The sequence below is a fragment of the Calliopsis andreniformis genome, chromosome 5, assembly GCF_051401765.1.
Source record: "Calliopsis andreniformis isolate RMS-2024a chromosome 5, iyCalAndr_principal, whole genome shotgun sequence".
Lineage (NCBI taxonomy): Eukaryota > Metazoa > Arthropoda > Insecta > Hymenoptera > Andrenidae > Calliopsis > Calliopsis andreniformis.
In genome coordinates, this window is record NC_135066.1 from 6,896,405 (window position 1) to 6,917,728 (window position 21,324).

Here is a 21,324-nt window from a genome sequence, read left to right on the forward strand (position 1 = left end):
AACTGAAAAGTTACACGGATAAAATAGTCATACAGATCTTCCAGAAGCCTGCTAAGCAGATTTAAGCAAAGTAGACTTTTGAAGGATTTGTTATGGACCTTTGTAAGATTAACAAAGTTAGATAGACTACAGTAAGATCAGTTTTGATAAATTTTCAAAGTCTACTCTTACTGGTTCTAATAACTGGGATACGGGCAAAGCAAACAGCGATTTCTGTGCCCAGACACATAGGTAAAACATGTTTTTTGGTTTTCCTCTCACAAATAGGAGTCGTTTTCATCATCAGAAGGGTCGAACATTTTCAAATTGTTTTTCGATTTTTTAGTGATCAGCGAAAGAATTAAATTTCATGGTAAATATAGTAACCCAATGTTTCTACCATCAATTATGAGAAGAAGAAACTTCACGCAGTAAATGATATTTTTAAAAATCCTAGAAATTACAAATGTTTGCGTGTGCAAAACTCTACCGAAACAACTTTCAGAAATAAATAGCATATTATTCAAAAATCCTTAGCGCTTTAAGAACTTAAAGAAACAAAGAATTAATAAAGGGAATATAATTAAAATTGCAAATTTTTTGTGGCCAGACAACTGTTTTAAAACCTCGTGCTGGTCTGTGCCTTCCATCCCCTTTTTTCTGTGGTTCTTGGTTCTCGTAATCGTGATTCCTGTTTTTCTATTCATCGCAACCGCGAGTAAGCGATCGTAATTCAGCATCGTAAAATGAGAACGCGAAAGTAAAAGGGGGAAGAAAGCCTCCTCGACGGAGAATAAATAGCTGGATTTTCAGATTTATCGAAGCGATCGCTCTTATAACAGAGGAAGTAGTAAACACCGTTTATGGACAGCCGCTATTCAAGCGGTCAATATAACGCATCGTACCTCTGCCTTGGGATATAATCTAAAATTCGTTCGTGGCACAATTTCAACATCGGACCGCGATCGATATTAAAGTCCATTAAACCGGTAACCCGCGCTAACGGGTTTCAGTCGCCGTGTCTGACCCGTACGCGGGTTGTTCCACTCGACGGCACCGCTCGAGCGAAGGTATTAAGTAGTAATCTCTAGGCATGATCGGGCTGCGTTCTGCCGCCCGATAAAAGCGACTAGAAAAAACGATCCGTAGATGGGGACGGGGGTGGGCTGCACTCGCGCCACTTTCTCCCATTACTAGCCCCTCTAGCGGCGAGACTTAATACATTTATACGAACGGACGTCCAATATCAGGACATATTTTCATTGAACCGCTGTGCCACGCTGGAAAATTAGTCGAGACAATTTCGTCGCTTCTATTTTTCGATCGAGAAAAAAAGTCGAAATGGAGAGAAGAGGAAAGAGAAGTGATAATGATGGGGAGTTCCATTAAAGGCAAAAGGAGAATCTGTCCATCGAGTTGAACATTGGCGCGGTTTATTTTTCGCGAGCGAGTATCTCAAATACGATCTGACAAAACGCACAGAAAGTGCTGTAATAAGTGGGGGGGAGCGTTACGGTGGAGTTTGATAAATTCGAAAATTTCCGAGAGCCCGGAGAGAGAGCGGGAGGGCGCGGTAATGCTTTTCAATCTTCGTGGCTGGACAGCGTTCGCGCAGTTTTGCTGGAGTGTCGGGCAAGCACAGGCATTAAGTAGTAATTTCCAGGCATGAGTGGACGGCAAGTTGGAACACTCGGCTTGGGCTGGAGGAAAACGCAAAAAGCGAATTAAAAGAGAGGGGCTGCCGTGGCCAGTGGTTCCGCCAATCACTTTAAAAGGATCGCCGTTTCACGCGGCCACGTAACGATCGTTACGGCCGTTAAAGCGAAATCGACGGCGATTCGCTTTTAGCCCCCCTTCAACGTCGAACCCGTGGGCCGAAAGGGTGACAGTGAATAATTTCGCGTTTCACGTGGACGTTTCGCGTCCAGGAGACGCAATAATAATAAAATACGAACCGTACTTTGCAAGCGCCGAAAAGCAGCGACCTGTTCATTTTCCCTTTCAAGCAGCGGGAGCAATGACAGCAAGGAATATCGATCGTGCGTAGAACCGATCGCGAGTCGTCGGGGATGCTTTGGTTTTAACGAAGAAACAAATCATCCAGGGAGGCTGAATTTTTCCATTGTCGGCGTTGTCGACGCGAACGAGAAAGAGAGAGCGAGAACGCGATGCCCTTTTCACGGTCTTTCGGTTCGCTCCACTTTTTCTTCCGCCTTTTTTCCGTTCTATCTCACCCTCACCCGTTCCTCCACCCCCGTCCTTACAGCAGCACAAAAGCCTTCGAAAAATATGTCAGGTCGAACAAAACGTGGCAGTAGCGGCGAGAGGAGCCAGACTCCGCGGCAGCAACAAGAACGGCCAGCCTAGAAGGGGCACGGAGGAACGGTGGCTTGAGGTCGCGCGAGGGTGGAAAGAAAGATGGAACGCTTCGCGCATCGGCCATTTTCCACGATCCGAGAGGACGGACATCCGGGTGTAGGAAGTACAAATAAACAACCTTTTCCCTTCGTACCGGCTACAGTCACAGTCAAGTAGTTCCGGCGTTACTCGTTTTCTTCCAGCCTTCACGACTGGTTGCCCGCAACCCTGCAGCCTTATGTTCTTCTTTTCTGTCCACCCAACCCATTTTCTCGCCGTCCCTCTTTCCACTTCGTAAATCGTTTTCCCTCTTCCTCCACGCCTGTGTTTTATATCTTCGTTTCCTCGTCGCGACCCCGTTCCCACCCTTCAACTGCTCTGTCCTTACCAGCTCGTTAAGGATACGCGCCTCCGGGACCCACGGATTGTATCGAATCGGGGGCGAAACTGCTGGGCGTTGAATACGTCCTGACGACGATGTCGTCCGCCCTGATCCATTTTGTCGCGCAATAAAAACACATCGGTTGATTTTTCGTGGATCTCGGATTCTCCCCATCGGGCGAAATATTTTTTAGACGAAAGCAACGGCCACGCTGCCGGAATCAATATAGCGTGTGAAAACAATCGGAAAATATCCGGTGACCCGAGCGCGCGGGCAAACACGACCGCCTTGTTCCTGTAAAATGGCCCCTCCGATACACGTCGCGCTTTAATTCGCGCAGAGTTTTCTCTAAGCTTTGGTCGGTATACAGCCACGAGAAAGCAGCGACAGCACGATTTTCATGAATAATAAAAAGGACGAAGTGCTCGAGAACCCCGTTCCTCGCTAGCCCACCCGTCCGCGATCTATCCATCGTTTCCCTGAGAGGGAACAATGTTTTTTCATTCTCCTCAAAATATGCTAGCCTCAGGCTCTCGACGCTGCTCCATCCCTGCAGGATACTCGAGGCATCGATGCGATGCTGTCGGTACGAGCAAGACATTTTTTAAGGTTCCCAATGTTTTCCTTTTTCTTTCTGCCCTTTTTCTCTGTCCCTCGTTCGTTTTCTCCGACAAGCTTCGGTGTGTCTAGACCAGCGTAAGCTCGAGACTCGGGGGATCCCAGGCTTGAACAATGCCGTCCGCTACCGTGCGTTTCGTTCTTTAGTAGCTCTTTTCAAGCGAAGTGCAGAGAAAACGTTGCAAAAGCCAAAAACAAAGAGGCGGGAATTTCTGAAATAACAGATGGAGTTGCTGCGTGCGAGATAAAAGGCGGGAGTAAGGGAAAAGGTGGCAGTAATCACGGAATCTACTTTCTTCGTCGCTCCACCCACTCACTTCGCTAATAGTTTTTCAATCGGTTCCGTCGATCGAAAATTAAAGGATCATTAAAGAGCTTTCCAAGTATTTTCCGTGCTACGGACTTCTTCTATGGCTCTCTCAAATCCCACGGAAGTTGCCGTAAGGTCTGCAAACTATTGCTTCATAACCGTCGAATCCCTCCAACGAACGAGCTTATTACGCCAGGAGCTTAACGAGCGCTGATTGACCGCAACAAGCAAGACCGTCTTCTTCGTCCCCTTCTGTCTGCACCTAATATCCACCGTTTCTTCGCATTCGCTCGACTTCTCGCTGTATTTCATTCAGAAGGTATACCGTCTTTTCTTTCATTCCCCTTTTTCATAATTCTACTTTTTCCTCCAGCTGCTTTTTTTTTTTTCTCTGATTCGAAATTATTTTTTCCCCGGCAGATTGTAGGGTTTCCGAAGCTCGCGTGCTGCCACGATCGCGACAGGTTCGAGAGCAATCAAGGAACATCGGCGAAAGAGTTGATTAAGTTTCGAGTTTAACGAAGCCTGATTCGCCGGGCAAGCAAGCAACCCCATCCCCATCCTCCTTCGGTGTTTTCCGTTTAACGCAATAAAGCTTGTTCGCGAATGTTTTAAAGGTATTCAGCTCGTCCATTTTATCTACGCTGCCTTCCGCGTTTTCCCCGGTTACTTTTCCTTTTTTTTTTTTACTCTCTCCTTTCTTTACTCCGCTGCCTTTTTCCGCGCTTTCTCTTGCTTATGCCACTCCCTTAGCCTCCCATTCGCTGACGCGTCTCAGACATTAGCTGGCATTCTCTGGCACATCCCCTTCTTTCGCCTTCTCATCCCCTTTTCCTTCCTACCGCCAAGCCGAAGCCCTGAGCAAGCTTTTGTTGAGCTTTTGATGGAGAGATTCCGCGCTTTGCCACGCTTGTCTAAAGCTTCCTCCTTCCCCCGCCTTTTTCCTTCCTCCTCGCGGCACCGCCGGCGACGTTCCGGCCCCAATTTCTCACGATCGAAAGCCTCACTACGGGCTATTCGGGCAAGTTTTCGACATTAAAAACAACAGAGGAAAAACGTTGCGTGGTACAGGCCAATTGTTGGCACAGTTTATGTCGCGGTCGCGAAGCACCTGTTATGCTCGGGTAACGGGACTTTAGTTTATGATTAGTGTGTCCTTTAAGCGTGAAGTATGTCCCAGTGAAGGAAATGAAAGGTTATTTCAGGAGTTTTTACATAATTATCACGATACGTGTATAAGGGATACCAATTGAATCGGTGAATTGAAGAATAGTACAGATGTAGCTTTGTTGGTCACTTGTTGATCGTTGCCAATTATTGATGCCTTCTCAATCTTTTTACTTCTACATTCTCATAGTAGATATTCCAATGTCTAGCGGATATCTAATCCAATGTCCACCTTTTGTTGAATCGACTTCACCAGCGCGTTCATTATTTTTATAACCGAGCGTGTGTATATTCTTATGAAATTAGGGCTTCATCACTTATTCATAGGCAGAGCAACATACACAAGGCCAAGCAGAGTTAGCAAAGCACCTCTCTTGTCCCTGTGTCGTCCCACTGGACTTCTCATCTCTGCACTGTACACATATCACTTATAGAAGCGTTCAGACGGTGATTCTCGTGAGATACAGCGTCGCGATGCTGACTTTATGTATCCTAGATTCATGGACCGTCACTGCTTTCGTTTGTATGCTGTATTAAGTGGATTCTCTATCACACGAGTATCTTACTAAATTTTATCCCTAGAAATGTGTTTCATACACGTTCTCACAATACACGTATCCCCATGCGAAAAAGATCTTAGAAACAACTGAGAGTTTTCGCTTCTCTCATTTCGACAACAAAAGCATGTCGTTAATCCCAGGATTTCCAAAAGGTAGAGTAAATGAGATTAACAATAAGACCTCTTTCACACGGAGACATGAGTGTTACGACATGCTTGTGGAATCCATGTCTAGAAATAACATATTCAGACACTCGTGTGGTACGTTAGCAATGAAGCAATACATGGGGATACGCAATCGTTAGTAAATAGTCAAACTAAGTGTAGCACCAGTGCAAAATATTCAAAGCTATGAGTTACAGAAACATATGCGTCACTGTGCTAACATTGCATTTGCCGAAAGCTGTTACTCCGTGATAAAAAGTGTTAAGCAAACCTGTGCTCTCGCAGAGAACAGTTTCAGCAATACGCGATAGTCATTGAACCGAGGTACGAACGGGTCTTTAAAAGAATTCGCTTGGAGCGTTCCTACAATCGTTCCGACCTAACCCCAGAACGTAACCCGCATTACGGCAGCCATCGACTGAAAAAGTTTCGTCCCTGTGATCTCGGCTCGGGCCGCGATTCTCGACGAGTTCGCGAGCTCGTATCCGGCAGCAATTTTAAACTGCTGCCAGAGGATTCAAGGAAATTTCTGTTTCCGTTAAGCGGCACGCTCGAAAACGGGTCGAATGTGCGCGCGGGTCGTCGACGAAAAGAAGAGAAGGGAAAATAAAACCATTCCCGGGGGCTGGCTACTTATGAATTACTTAAGAATACGAGCGCGCCGCTGAATCGACGTATTTACGGGGTCTGCTTTCTTCCAGAGGCAAGTTTTTTTTCTGAAAGCCGTGGGGAAAATGCCCTCGCGTTGCTTGCCCAAAGTGGCCACGTTTTTCCCTTCCACGCGCCACACCAACACATTTTGTACGACCATTTACAGCAGCCACAACTTTCCTCGAGGGACCGTCATCGATTCCCGCGTATCGTGAATCTTGAAAACCGTTGACGAGTCACGGAAAAATTCAAAACACTGTGATATGTCGTCGAACGTACATATAAATGCATCGTAAACAGTATGACTCTGTGACTAAATGCCCCTTTGTGTCATTGACTATGATAAGGTTTATCAGTATCATGTTAATGATGGAATGGGATTGGTACCGATACTGTTGATGATATTCAAGCAATTCCATATTGAAGTACTCATTGTAAAGTATCGGTAAGTGTTGATTCAATATGATGCATTACCAAACAATAAACAGATCAACTTGGATATTACCTATAATTGCCTCTTATAACATTAAAGTATGAAAGAGGTATCAATATCATATTATTATATCGATATCAAACTGATATCGATACTACATATTGTGTAAGTAGCGATGGAGTATCAATTCTTTTCGGTACTCGCGTGATATGTATCGATACTGGCTTCACATTTATAAACTAGTGTTCATAGAATTAATACCGATGTCGGTCTTAACATTTGTAAACCACTGCTTTCTTCAACTGTAAAATAAAACTCAAACTTAATTTGTTATTTTCTATTTTCGTCTGACGCTGACGCCTAGAATCCCCTTAACCCCAAACACGCTCTATAAAATTTGTTGAACGTTTCTTGAAACGCTCCACGCACACCCTATTCAATTTCAACCCCTTCTACACTCAAGTCTGACTATTATCCACTGATCCTACAAGCCCGATTTCGCAGAGCGACCCACCATCAAAGCGATTATTTCGAAGCTGCCAGAAGCATCTTCGTTATCAAGACTCCAAGCAAAGGGTGGTCAGATGCCCCGCGGGCATTGAGAAGCCACGATCCGCAAATTTCGTTAACACTCGCCGTCCGAGATACCATTGTTCATAACTCATTGTCAGTGGTCCAATTGCAGAGGCCGCCACCGTGAAACGTAGCGCGCGCCCCTCCTCGCTTCGCCTCTTGCAGCTAGCTCCGAGAGGCGGCTGGAAACGTGCAGCGGGCGAATATAATCGGAGACCTGGCTTTTTAATATTCGTTGCTTTACGACCGGTGTATATCAACCCGTGAGAGTTACGTTTCTATTTGTCACAGTTAACACTCAAGCCGCCGCCTCTAAGGCGAACGCGACTTAATAACACCGAGCGCCGTGAATGGGAATTCGTTCGACGGAATGACCCTCGTAATTGCTACCGCGGCAATTCTCCTTCGATCGCTAGGAGGTGGGGTTATTCTTAAATCGAAGCGATCGGATGAGGGGAACGATCGTGGGAGAAGAAAATTCCAAGGTGAGCCGTGAAACGAACGAACACACGGACGAGCTAAGCGACAGCTCTGGCGGCAGCCGGGAAAAGCACGGAAGCCCTCGTCCATTCGGGGCTTAATTCACCGAGAAATACCGGATGTCCATTAGTCGGCGAACCTGTTTCAACCGCGACCGCCAAAACTGAACTCTCCGCTGGGGCACGCACTCACCGACACGTACAGGCACGTGTACCATTCCAGCGATCCGCAATTTCGGCGCACACCACGGTACAACTAACCCGTTTGGTATTTTCTCTAATGCACTGGATTAATTAGTGGATGGACCAACGAATATTTGATATCCTATCCCTCGATATTTACATTTATTTCCACGAATCCCGTCGTATCGGTGCGCAATTTTGCTAGCACGTTAATACGCGCCTGTCCCCGCTCCGCGTATGTAATTCGAAACCAATTTTTGGTGTAAGTCAAATTTCCCCACATACGTTACTCTGCGACATAAATTCTCCCTATGGGATAGAAGCGTGTGCATGAAATCCCAGCAATAGGATTGATGCAGCGAATTACTGCGACTTCAGAATGAACCAGTATCGATCTAGTTCTGCTCCCGTTCGATCCTATTCCGAGGTAGCTGCTAAGTAGCGTTCGTCGTCAGAGAACTGGCAAGCATTGCCGCGACTATTGCTATTGGTTATCTGGTAACTGATTCGAGCAGCGCGCTGACCGTGTATCGGCTGTATCGATGATTTAGCTGCACCTCCGAGTCAGTAGATTTCGTATTCACGAACCGAAAATTGGACGCAGCTATCAGAGCAGAGACGTTATCTGACTGCCGTGCTTTAGCTTTACCTCCTGATGGAATTACCGACGAGCGAGGCGCGCGCGTTCTACTCGACTCGAGGGGCTCCCAGCGACGAGGAAAATTTACGTTGCCCCTCCATACTTTCTGTTGCAAACAATTGAACGGGTCGAAGGAAAATAACGGATCCCTGTGGAAACTTGGAGGCATCGTCTGGCTCGTGGGAGTGATTCGACGAGCGAGAATAAACGGCGAATTCGCGTAATTGCGAGAGCCCGCGAAAGGTAAACGCCGATGGCGTTTTTCCACGCATAATGAAAGTTTCTATATCCCTCGCTCTCTTCCATTAAATTATCGAATATCGACGTACGAGGTTTTGCACTTTAATCACCGGTGTTCCACGTTGCCCCTCCATTCGGCCTGCCATCGATAACGCGGATTCGCCGTCACTTTCCCTTTTTCGCGGGGAAAATGTATTTCCGAAATTTGACTGCCTCTGTCAGCGCGTTTATAAATGGTGCGAGTCACCAACCGTGTCGCATACATATAATAAGGTAGCTGTGTTGAATTTTGACAGAAATTCGTATACTAGAAATTAGAGTTGCCAAATACTTGTTTCAATGGTTTTCCAGTACATAAAACGACAGTTTCGAAATATTCTCTTAGCTCTGCAAAAATCATACATTTAAGTATTAATATTAATCCTTAGCATGCCACAGTGGGGTCACTTAGGAATCCAAATGCTATTTCTCTAATACGAAAAAGTGTTCCAGTTTCCAAATTTTCATATTTTATTCTCCGAGATATTTAAAGCTTCTTAATTCTCAAATGCTTAAATTTTTAAGATATCTACGAATCATTAATTTCACCCAATTTTAATCTTATAGCTTTTAAAAATTTTAAACATTCAGATCTTAAAATTTCAAATCTTCAAAGTCTTTTTATGCAAGTATTCATTCGTATTTCTGATTTCCGATTTTTGAAACTATTTACAATCAATTACGAAGATATATAGAGATTTACAATTACATAGAAGGAGACACTTCGGTGTGAACCTCAGAGAGTTGTATGAAATTCTGCTAAATAAATCTACAAATTAAACGATAACATTTTATGATACATCTCGTGCTAATACGTATTTCTTGGTCACAATTAAAACAAATCTATACATAGAGTGCATGTATAAGTTTCCCGAAAATGAAGTATTTTATATAAAGATTATATTTGACCCTACGCAACATATTGAAACGCTTGACGAATAAACGTCATGTTTCGTACGCGCCTTGAGAAAGCCACTGAAACAGTTATCCCGTGATCAGCGCAGAAACAACTCGCTTTGTTTGTTCGGACGTTTTCAGAGTGGCTGAATTTTCTCCAGATCCCGTCCCATTCGGTTTTCGGTGCGCGGATAAAAAACTCAAAGGTAACCGCGATCGGTGTGCACAGGAAGAAAACGTCCAAACGCAAACACGGGTATTACCGACTCCCAGTTTGTTTGCAAATCGTTACTAGCCACCCTTTGGGCCATTTTCGTGGGATTTTCTCAACCCCGGAAATCCGACGAGCACGTTGCGCTGAACGTAAGAAAGAGGCGGAACGGTCTCAAAGGTTTTCCTCGGTTTTTCCGCGGAGTGCGATAAATAAAGAAACGATGACTTTCGGGGGAAAAGTTTGGCCGATGTCGCGAACATGTCAACGAGTGGAAACCATATACGGAGCTATTTTACCTGACCGCAGGAGATTTTTGAAAAACAGAGAGAGGAAGGCAGAGGTAGAACGATGAACTGTGTTCTGTGTATTTTTATAAATAGAAATTATTGTTAAATACACTCTTCTTGTTTCTAGATCCTCTAATGAGTAGGTTGAATATTAAAGCACGAAAAAGATGAACAATTTACTATGAGACGTATTAGGTCACGATGCGACGCGAGCATCTTTTCTGCCTCATTTGTGTTCCTCTCAAGTAAGTCTCTCTAGATTAAGTATAGTGCATATCTCAATGACTGTATGCTTTATCCATTATGTATTCCAATTCCTTTGAAACTCCTCGAGTCTTTCCGATGCCAACAAGCTTATCACGTGTGTCGACTGTCTCGTCAAGAAACGAAGAAACGCTTTTGGCGCAGGCTCATCCCCTCGCATTTATTTTTGTGCCTTGAAACTGTGTCGATCGACGATGCAACGTGACACGAATAAGCAGCCGTTCCACGTGAAACGATTGCTTTCTGGTATTGTACGCTCGCTCGTCCTACTCTCGAGTTCGTCGAGGGGCGTAGTATTGACCTCCTCCCGAGTCCCGACGCAATAATTAATTGATGGAAATTCTCGGTACGGGAATACCGCGTCCCTGAAAGGCGAGCACGGTTGAAACAGAGAGGGGGGAAAAAAACATTGGTAAACTTTGAGCTTCCGATCAGTCGAGCTCCTATTCTCCTTTTATTCGTCCCTTTTCTCTCGTCTGCCTCGGTATAAATTCTCTGTCGATAAGTTTTCCTCGTGCGCGTTTTGCATTCACGATACGATAATCGAATGAATAAATTCAAGCTCTACCGTAAGTCGTTTCTATCAAAGTGTTCATAAAGGTAAAGGTTCGATTAATTGACAAGAAAAAGGAGGCAGGAGCGCCATCGACGCTCGGTCGGTCGGGAATGAAAAGTTTCAACAGGGCCTGTGGCTCTTTCCTCTCCCGTTGTTACCAACATCGTTCCTCTTATTTCTTCGTCCTTTTCAGTTTTTTCCTCTCTTCTCCTACTTTTTCGCTTAACAACCCACCTACCGAATGAATACGAGACCCGGTTTCGTTTCTTCTGGACGACCATAATGCGCACAGAATTAATTACAAGATCAAAAGACGATTTAGGGTGGCTTTCTCCCGACGTCCTCTGCCTTCCGACTCTTATTCGAGACGAGTTTGGTCTTTAGAGCCTAATCCCCTAGAGTCGGTACTCGAAACCGAGCCACTTGATGCAAGGCCTCGTTAAGATGAGTTGGCTCGAATCGTTCTTGAGGGGGTAGCTTGAATATTATGAGACCCTCTTCATACGGTATTACACCACCTGCTGCTGGCATCGTAGCGTTATTTTAGCTTCGAGCCTCCGACGCGGATGATCTCGTCTCGTGACTCTTGAAAATCATTTCCTCGTTGGCGCGATTGATTTTTGATTATTTATTTTCGAGTCGTCCCGAAGAATGCTTTTCATTTTGTTTTCGATGAGGTCACTAATGATCGGTTTTTGGTTGAAGCAAGGTGGAATGGATGAGTAAGATAGAAGTAACAATAATTAGGGATATTTAATTATTCTTTTCAACACTCTACACTAATAGTGGCTAAACGATATACATCTCATCATTCTCACTGTCAATAAATGACAGTTAATTTGTAATAAATCTATTGTGTCAAAAACATACTTTTGAGTGAAGCACATGCTTGTGGACTAATATTTCAGCTATCTGCACCAATAATTTGCTTTGTTATTATCAAATGTTCATTCATATCTTTATCCTAAATTAAACCAATTAATTGAAGTTCTATTAATTGATAATACGTACTGTATAGAATGTGATTCTGCGATATTTTTACTGTTATCTGGTAATTCAAAAATCAATTAATCTGTCGTGTGTAACTGGCTCTCTCTCTATATATATATCGGTTTAATTTTACTAATGCTGAATTCTGGGAACTATTCATGCTAGATCATGTGCTCCATGTACGATCTTTACATCTGCTTTATTTCACCGCTAGATAATATCATCGGTAATGCAATTAAGCTCATGGTACAAAAGGAAAACTCTCAGAGACGCTGATCCTGTAGTATCTATCAGCTCTAAACTTATTCAAAGTGGCTTTGAATGATATAAATTGAATAGACTTATTGTAAATGGTCTACATGTAGTAGAATTCTAACTACTCCAACTAAATAAATAAATGCCTTTTGACTATGCCAACACTAACCAATACTTATGTCTTATCTTGTCGACTTCAACGTGTGCTACTAATCATTGCTCTCATACTATATCTACTGTCTCGAAATGAGAAATGCAGGGAGCTTCATGAATCCCAAGATTCTTCATATCTTATACTCTACTCTCGTTTCTTCGCGTTTAGAAGTCTACTCATGTCTCTCGAATTCTTACCATCTGCGACACATTCAACCTTTGGATAGCATCCAAAATAAATTTTTGATATTTCTGCCGTATAAACTAGGTTCTAGACAGATACCTTCATAATTATGAATCATGCTTTACCTTACGGAGATTTATATTGACTGCAGTATTTATGTAAAAGATTTCAAACGAATTTTAAGCGAATAAATTGGTTTACAACTACTTCTGACCCTCAGAATTGGAAAGTATGAAAAGGTTCATTCCATAAATAAATCAATTAATAAATAAATAAATGAACCAGAGATTGTTAGACGTGTCGATACTGAGAATGTTGTTTAGCAGATTCGTACAGAAAACGAGGGCGGTAAGTTAGCGGAGAACTTATCCATTAATTTAAACTCAGATAAAGTCTGGAAATCCAAGAAAGGTTTAACAAGAAATCAAAGACTCGAGAGTTTAATTATTTTCCCCGGGTGTTGCAAAAATTGGACTTCCACCTTGACGGTTCCGCGGCACGCAAACTCCAAACAGAATCGGAGAATTCTCTGTTGCGCGCGCTAAAGGAAGCAATTTTTCTTTCGATCCTCTATATAACTTTAATTTCTCGATTTTCCGATTCCGTTTCCCGCGGCTTCTCTTTAGAAGAGCCTCCGCGAATTTCAGGAAAACTCATCCCACCGTCTCGATCCAAGTTCACCAAACTCCGCTACCAAAAGGTGAACGCTTTTTTACAGCCAGACGATCGCACGGCACAGCATTTCGAGTGACTCGTCTTTTTTCCCTTTCCTCTCCCTCTCGTTTCTCTAGAATTTAATTCTCCGATTTCACCGACGCTTATTTCGTCCGCTTCGTTTTGGCCCGATTTCGCCGCTCGTCCCACGGCCGAAGGAGCTCTTTTTCCGCGAGCCCAGGCAATTTCCCATAGATCGATTTCTCTCGAAATGACGTAAGGCGAACACCTACGCGCACCCGTCTGCGCGTACGCTAGTACACGAACATTTACATATACACGTACATTATATCCACGTATGCGCCGGGGATGGAGGGTTGCAGCTGGATCGCCGCAGCACAGCGGTTGAATTATGAAAACGCGTTTGCACGGGACTTTTACGGGGAATTTTAACCAGTCTAGTTTATTGGCTCGTTCCTTATCGAACTTCCCTTTCCCTGCGGCATCAACGAATTAATTCCGTGTTTCCGCATCGTCAGCCGGCCACAAATTTCCTATCCAACCGATGACACGCGATGATCGCCTGCCGGGCATTCGGCGAAATTTCGCCGAGCTATGAGCAGAGATGGCCCCGTGAAAAATGCGAATCTAATACCTCGCGCTCGTATGTTCGACACGTATCTCGTAAAGAAAAGTCAATGGGTAAAACAGCGAGAAAGCAGCCAGGAAGAGGAATGCTCGCCACCGTCTCGTATCGAACGTAATTACGGCTGCGGCACCCCAGCCGACCCACTCCCTCCCCCTGCCATTCCCGATGTAGAGAAACATCCGTTGCGAGAACCGCAAGGCAGCCGCTGCCGCGCCAATACTTTGTAAATTGAACTACCCACTCGGCCGAGGGGCGGTGCACATCGGGAACTCCCCGGTTCGACGTCTTGCTCGCATATTTTCGAAACACTTCCGTTTCACCCCATAGAATCCCGCCGTTTCAGTCGAGCGTCGTCTTTGAATGAAACTTTTCAAGTGTTTCGGGGCAGGCAAGTGGCCCCTGTCGATCGTTCGCGTCTCCGTGGGGATTGGAAGTTGAGACCCGGTCAGACACGGTGGAAGAAAGACTGCAGGAAGGGAAAGCAGCTCGAGGTGAACAGACTCCGAAAGGAAATTGGCAGAATGGGCTGGCGAAAGGTTTGTCGAGATCTCTTCCCCTCCGTCTGGTTCTTTCTTTCGGCCACCGGATGGAGAAGCGTGCACTCTGGCTCCAGCGGCTAAAGAAAATTGCGATTTATCAGCGTGCGTGCTTGTCACGGGGTGGCGTATTCTCGGAGAAGCTTCTGCAAAGATTTTCATCCCGCGGAAACATCTTCGACCCTGTCGCGAAGCCGGGGAACAGGTCGCTACGTCGCCTCTTCCACCTCGATAAGTTCTTCGGGGATAAGCTCCCAAGGCACCGCATAAACCCTTCTTGTTTCCTGGCGAAGTTACCTTGAATATTTTACCGTGAAATATCTACGCTCCCAACGATCCAACTTTCGACCGGGGAAAACTCTTAATCGATTTCAGAGGAAATTTCCTAATTACGCTGTTCGACCGTTCTCTTTTTATCTCTCCCTTTCGTTGTCTGACTCTCGTTTTTTCCTCCCTTTCCTTTCGACCTCGAATATTCGCTTCGTTCTGCCAGTCACGTTTTCCCATCAAAATGTAGATGTAGTAGACGAACGGTCGGAGAACGCGTATTATTTTTTCGCCCGGTCCTAAGCGTTATTTATGTGCGCCGCTTTTGGTCTCCCGATTTTTAAATTTCCACAGCTCTGAACACAAGCTGCGCCGGGTCGTTATTATTTTCGTATCACGTCGAGAGGGATTTTCGCGCGAAACTGGAGGCTCGCGCGCCACTCGAATTCTGGGATGTGATTCGTTCCTGACGCGTCGGTATTTCAAGGAACTTAGCCCCTGATTTCGAGAATCCTGGGATTCGAAAGATCGACGACATCAAATCGTTTTACGTTTACCTGGATCCCGTCACGGAGCTCGATTCGTCCCAATGAAGAGATGGTCTAGCATCACGCGCGATCGTGGAGGAATTTGTGACTCTCGAAACGGTGAAGAATATCTTACGTTTGTCGGTGGAAACGATCACCTGTTGCTTAATAAAACGATACCGCCGAAGTTTGCGATTTATTCGCGATTGTCTGCTAGCTGACGTGACAAATAAAACAGTGGGAATGGAAATTGGTTTTCTTGAGGCTTGACTGAGACAGTTTTTCCTTAATTCTGCCTTATTATTAGTCTTTGCTGGCTTCTGAGATACTCCGTCTTTGGGTAAAATTCATTGCTACGTTACTCACTATCTACTCTATATTTTCACTAGAACACCCTCTATAAACATCAGAACTACCAAGCACATTTTGTGCCCCTTTTTAACAGTAAAGCAAAATTAATTACTGAAACAGCGCCAAAGAAATTTTTCTTAATCTTGCAAAGCAGAATCCACCCGAGAAAAATGGGGAATTACCTCGTGCGTTTTCATTCGAAATTACTTTGTGCATCAACGTGTAGTGGTTTGAACGTTGCAACCACCAGACGTGACTCAGAGGCGAAAGAAAGTCCTAAAGGACGCGTACAAACGAGTCCCCGATGTAATCGCGTCCTCGTTATCGTGTTCAACGTGCCAGTCTATGGTATTCGTTGCCGTTTTCGTCGTTTCTGGGAGATCATAGGATCGTCGTGACGCGATTGCAAACAGGTCTGTGGAGCATTGGAGAGCATGGTTCCAATATTCTTACGATCGTACCACAAAGGGCAGAAATTTGATTTGTTTTGTACCTCGTCATGCGGGGATACAAATCCAGTAAACCTTGTAAAAAGTCGAGTGGTTCATTAGATACGTTTTATTATAGACTTCACTACATATTGACATTCTTTGTATCTTACTGAACATTAATTATAGCATGAAATTGACTTAAAAGTCTGACTAATATGTAGCGAATTCTATGAGCGAAATGTCGAAATAGTATTATCATGATTTTTATCCCGTTTTGTAAAATTTGAATGCACTTTTCTTCGTTCGAATAATCTAGCAGCATATTTGCATGATTCTGTCCGTACCTTACAAGCTGAATTAACTTTGGGAGACTAGTGGTTAGTTGAACGATCACAGACAAAGTTATTAATAATAATAGTTTCATTAACTAAGATACTAGGGTGAATAACTAAAACGACCCATATGTATTTGTACAATATGCGGTTGACTCGAGTGGTATGTGTCGGTTGAATAATTCTATCTATTATGACAGCCGAAGAATCATGATAAAGTAGTATCTAACTTGCTTAAAAAGAGGGTAACTTGTCACCACACAAATACTTGACGCGTCGTCGCATATTCTATTAATACTAGACTTCCCTTTTATAAATACCCATTTCTTTCGCCCCAAACATAAAACACGAAATGGTACTCGTGGGATAACGTCATAAAACAACAAGCAGAGCAAGAAAGACGAGCCCCGGTGAGATTATCTAGCTCGCTCTTAAAGCAGCAAACACCGCGATTACTCTCGAATTTTTCTCATCAATCCGAGGAGAACAAAGATCGAGGGAGTCACCCGAAACGAACTAAGAAGAAACGATTCGCCAATCGACAGGAACAATAGGTTTACGGTGAAGGTTCTCGTCGCGCGAATGACATCGGCGCTTGTATTGTTAGCGGCGGTTAGCGGAAGCAGCGGCGAAGGAGGAGGATTGTTTGTCGCGAGCGGTATCCGAGGCGAAGGCGAGCGAAAAAGAGAGGGCGAGCTGGAGGGTGAAGGCGACTCCGAGGGGCGGAAAAGTCTGTGGGCAATTCCTATTGTCGACCGCGAGCGCTCACGGTCGCCGATATAATTGGCGCCGTTCTGCCGGATAACTCGAACGATAACGAGGACAAAAGAAGCTGTGCCGGCGAAGAAAACAATGGGAGAAGATCCGCTGGAAGTACCGAGGAAAGACTAGCGAGCTCTTCGGCGCGCGATGACACGGCAGCTCGACTGAATCTGACAGGATTCAACCGACCCTTCCGGCTTCGTCGCGTCCACGAGCACACAGACGAGGTTACAGGTTAGACCTGACACCTTATGGACTTCCGTGTCTCGCGTAGTAGAATATGAACCTCCGAAAATGTGTGTCACTGCATTTGGAACGTTCTGTAGACATGTCGAGCAGTGGATGCGTGAAACACAATACTTTGTTTCCATCACTGATACTCTTCAAGCTGGTAAACGAAAAAATGTTTCTGTTTTAACGCCGAAGGATGTTTAACAGTTAACTCGTGTACAGGGTATCCTACTACAATATCCTGCACTATCCTTTTCACATATGCTGTACACAAATGTTATATTGCTGAAAGATATTTATCACAGAGTGACACAAATTTCTTTACTGATTGAAATGTAGAAAAAATCTGGATATGTTGTTAGCGATTATTAATAAAATAAATGAAATGAATAATAATTAAAATAGTAAGACAAATACATAAATGAAATCCAAGTCCCGTCCATGTCTTTAGACCTTAAAGTAGAAAAATGCCAAATTATTAATAAGGAAAGCATAGAAAAATTTCTACCAAGAAAATGAAAGTCCAGTACGCAAGGAACGCGAATGATACCTCACGGCCAAACAGTGTCCGTTATTCCCTGTATCCCGCCTGGAAGCTACGCAAGCATAGACCCAGCCCAAGGCATCTTACTGAGAGTGACAACCTGTCTGAACCGAGAGATTTTCACATTTAAGTGTGTCTTTCTACACACCATCCTGCGTTCAAGATCGTCTATCCTAATACAAACTTTCAAGGGGTGGATGCTCTATTGACGATTCCAGAGCGGCAGTTAGTTGCTTTCACCAACATAACCAGAGATGACCTCCTTACCAGAGATGAAGAGCAAATGTTTCAGTTAAGAAAGCTAGGTCCTTTCCTAGGAAAGCTAGGAAATGGCCACTTAGTAGTCAGACAAACATCTCTTAATAAAAAGTTCAAACTAGGACCCTAAAATTAGAGTCCTTTTGAAGTTAGAAACCAAAAATGATGACGTCCCTCGATGAATACGAATATCATATCTATTCACCTATATCCGAGATTAACTTACTAGTTCTTTATAGTGAGAAATCTCCAAGTGCAAAAAGGTAAGCGTAATAAAGATTAAAATTAACATTAGCAAGATAGGGGAGACCTATCTAGAGATTTATGAGGATCAGTGGACAAGAGTTAGTAGATAGAGGCTAATACTTAAACGCTAATAAGGAGGAGAATATTAATAATAGAGTACAAGATCGCAGATAGCAGAATACATACAAAATAGAGAGATAACCAGGGTTAAATTTAAAACTTGGATAAATCCACCATGAGTGATGGAAATGGCTAATGAGACTCTAGACTTCCAAAGACTGGGCACAGAAAAAAAACACTGAATGATATGTCTATTCTTTTACTTACTTGCTAGTATAAGTACAACGAGCTACCATACGAGCAACCGCTTCCTAACAAAACCACCGACAATTCCCTGCATTAATTGTGCCAGTCAACGAGGGCAGAAGGCAAATTCGAAAGAGTGAATGCGACCTCTGCAAATCACAGCCCTGCCCCATTGTGTTTTATTATATACTTCACTATCGCGCAATAGAAAACGAAAGATTTTCTCCCAAGATACCCTTTGAGAGGCTGCATCGGATACCGACTTTTGTTTGCGAGGATGTTGTACCGTGAATAATTCGTGCAGCGCGAAAAGAGGAGGGTCGCGAGCTTGGCCAGAATGCATCGAGTCGCACGGCACAATCGGGACGAAAGCATCCTTTTGCACGTCTTTAAAATTATTCAGGGATTTACAACCAATGCCTTTTTCTAAACTCTCTCGGCGTCGTATTTTCAAGAATTCCAAGTGGGTCAGCTTTTTCTTCCGCCCGCTCGAGTTTCAGAGACGTCCCATTCTTTCCCCTCGGTTTTTATAGGTCAGTAATACCATTTAATTGAAACGGATTGTCTGTGTACTCTAGCGGAGGAATTCGGCCGTTGCGCTATAAGCGATAGACAGGTCGTTATTTGCAGGAGGGGTAGCCCAGATAAAAATCGCAGGAACGTGCGTAGACCACTCGATGCCACGTTTATTCGAAAAGTTCGCCGTTCTCCCGCCGATGCTGACACGCGATGAATCCTCCGCGATCCAACAGGTTCTCCTCTAACTTAAAATGTATTTGCCGGCGAAAGAGGCTGCCAGATCAAAGTTGGCCGAAGTCCTACGGCGAACAACTTTCGCCGCGAGTTCCGATTGCTCTTTTAATTGACGAGATTATAAAAGAGCGATTTACGAAGAACGCCGTCAGGCATTGCCGATGGTAATTGCAGTTTGATCATCAGTCTGAGGCAACTTTCACCCAGTTCTTAGTCCTTGTAGTAAGTTGTTGACTCCTTGTGCCAATTTTCTGGGCGTTGTGTACCCGTAGGCTTTCGGATTGAACAGCTAGTAGAGTAAATCAATTTTAAATGAATCATTGAATGAATAAAGTTGAATTATAGATGAAATTATTGACTAAGATAAATAAATGTAATAAGAAAAATGTATCTGTAGAGAGTTTAGATAGAGTGTGATGTTAGCAAGATTGTGTAAACTATTGGTATTTAATGCCTATTCAAGAATTTTAAATGTCTCGTCATACTTAAGAAAAGAAACTATCAGTATTAGAATTTCTTACTTCTGGTGAACATAAGATAAATCGTCATTTTTTATTCGACACAACTTGTTGACCGATATCGACTATCACTCGAGCCTTCGAAGACTAAACTCGAGACACGAAATGTTCAAGTTTCCTCGCATGTCGTTAATCGATTCACCGACCACCGCAACGAAAGTCGCAAAAGCGTTACAGAGAGCCCAGCTCCTCGGTTTTCGTTGACATCGAAGACTGTCCAACGTAATGACGAGGTTAAGCTTCGCTCGAAAAGTGGAGCGGATTTTTAATTAATCCTATGTGACGTAATTATCGGTGAATTTTAATTAAAAAATAGGGAAAAAGAAAAATTGCCGACGAGTTAGCTGGAGACGCCTAAGCCCCATTGAAATGGAACCAGGACTCTGCGCGAAGTTGTTCGAAAGTTTGAGTGCAACATCCTCGAACTTAAATTTAACTACGAGCTCACCCTAAGGCTTAACGCAGTATCGTCGTAATTACGTGAAGAACGAGGGCAATGTGAGATTGTACAGCGCGCGCGCACCTCGAAACAAGTCAAATTAATCTCGTCTTGCTATAATGACTTTCATATGGAATCAGCCAGCACGGTAGCTTCGCCACTCTTCGCCCGTGACATCGCGGCCCAATTGAAAGGAAGCCCCGATTTTCTTGTTATAAACTCTTTTATACATTCACTACTTATTGAAATTATTTAGAACAAACGAGTTTCATTTGGTATACATCTTCACTCGTCAGTAAACTTAACTTGTGAGTAAACGATAATTGTATACCAAAGAAACTTAAGTACAACTTATGTACATCGATTCGACGTTAACAATGAATTAATCTTACATTGCATAATTTCTTATTCTGAAATAAAATAACTTTCTTTCACTCTAAAATATGTCGGAAAATAAGGAATACTAAAAGATACAAAAAAGAATCCCTCTCCATTTTTTTATATTTTTGTACTAAAAATATATTATGATTCATGTATGCATCATTGCGCATAAGTGTTACGCTTTTTGCAAACACATTAACTTTTATGAAATGCATACATGAAACAGCATACAGCTTCATCATTTAAATTTACAACATGAAAATGTTAAGAAATAACGTGGATGACCCATATCTACAGCACTGCGCACTCACACAATATTACCTATTACTGTTATGATTTTGGACATCGATCTTTTGCTCGGCTATTTTTCGACGCCTTTCAATTATTCATTCGGATCGTTAAAGAAGGCAATCCGCCCGTGTTTTTCTGAGCGTAAGGATGAAAATAAATCGATCGAGTTCGCGCGACGCGTCAGGAAATAGAAATTTCGAAGCATCGACCGTCACCGACGTCTCCCCCCCTTTCTCTCCACCCTCTTCCTCCTTCCTCTATAAACCGTTTTA

The 21,324-nt window shown here is 43.7% G+C and overlaps 1 protein-coding gene across 2 annotated transcripts in view; it reads left to right on the plus strand.

Annotated features, from left to right (window-relative positions):
* Positions 1–21,324, plus strand: part of Lar (tyrosine-protein phosphatase Lar) — a 237,016-nt gene that overhangs the window by 180,423 nt on the left and 35,269 nt on the right. The gene's annotated exons all lie outside the window — the stretch shown is intronic.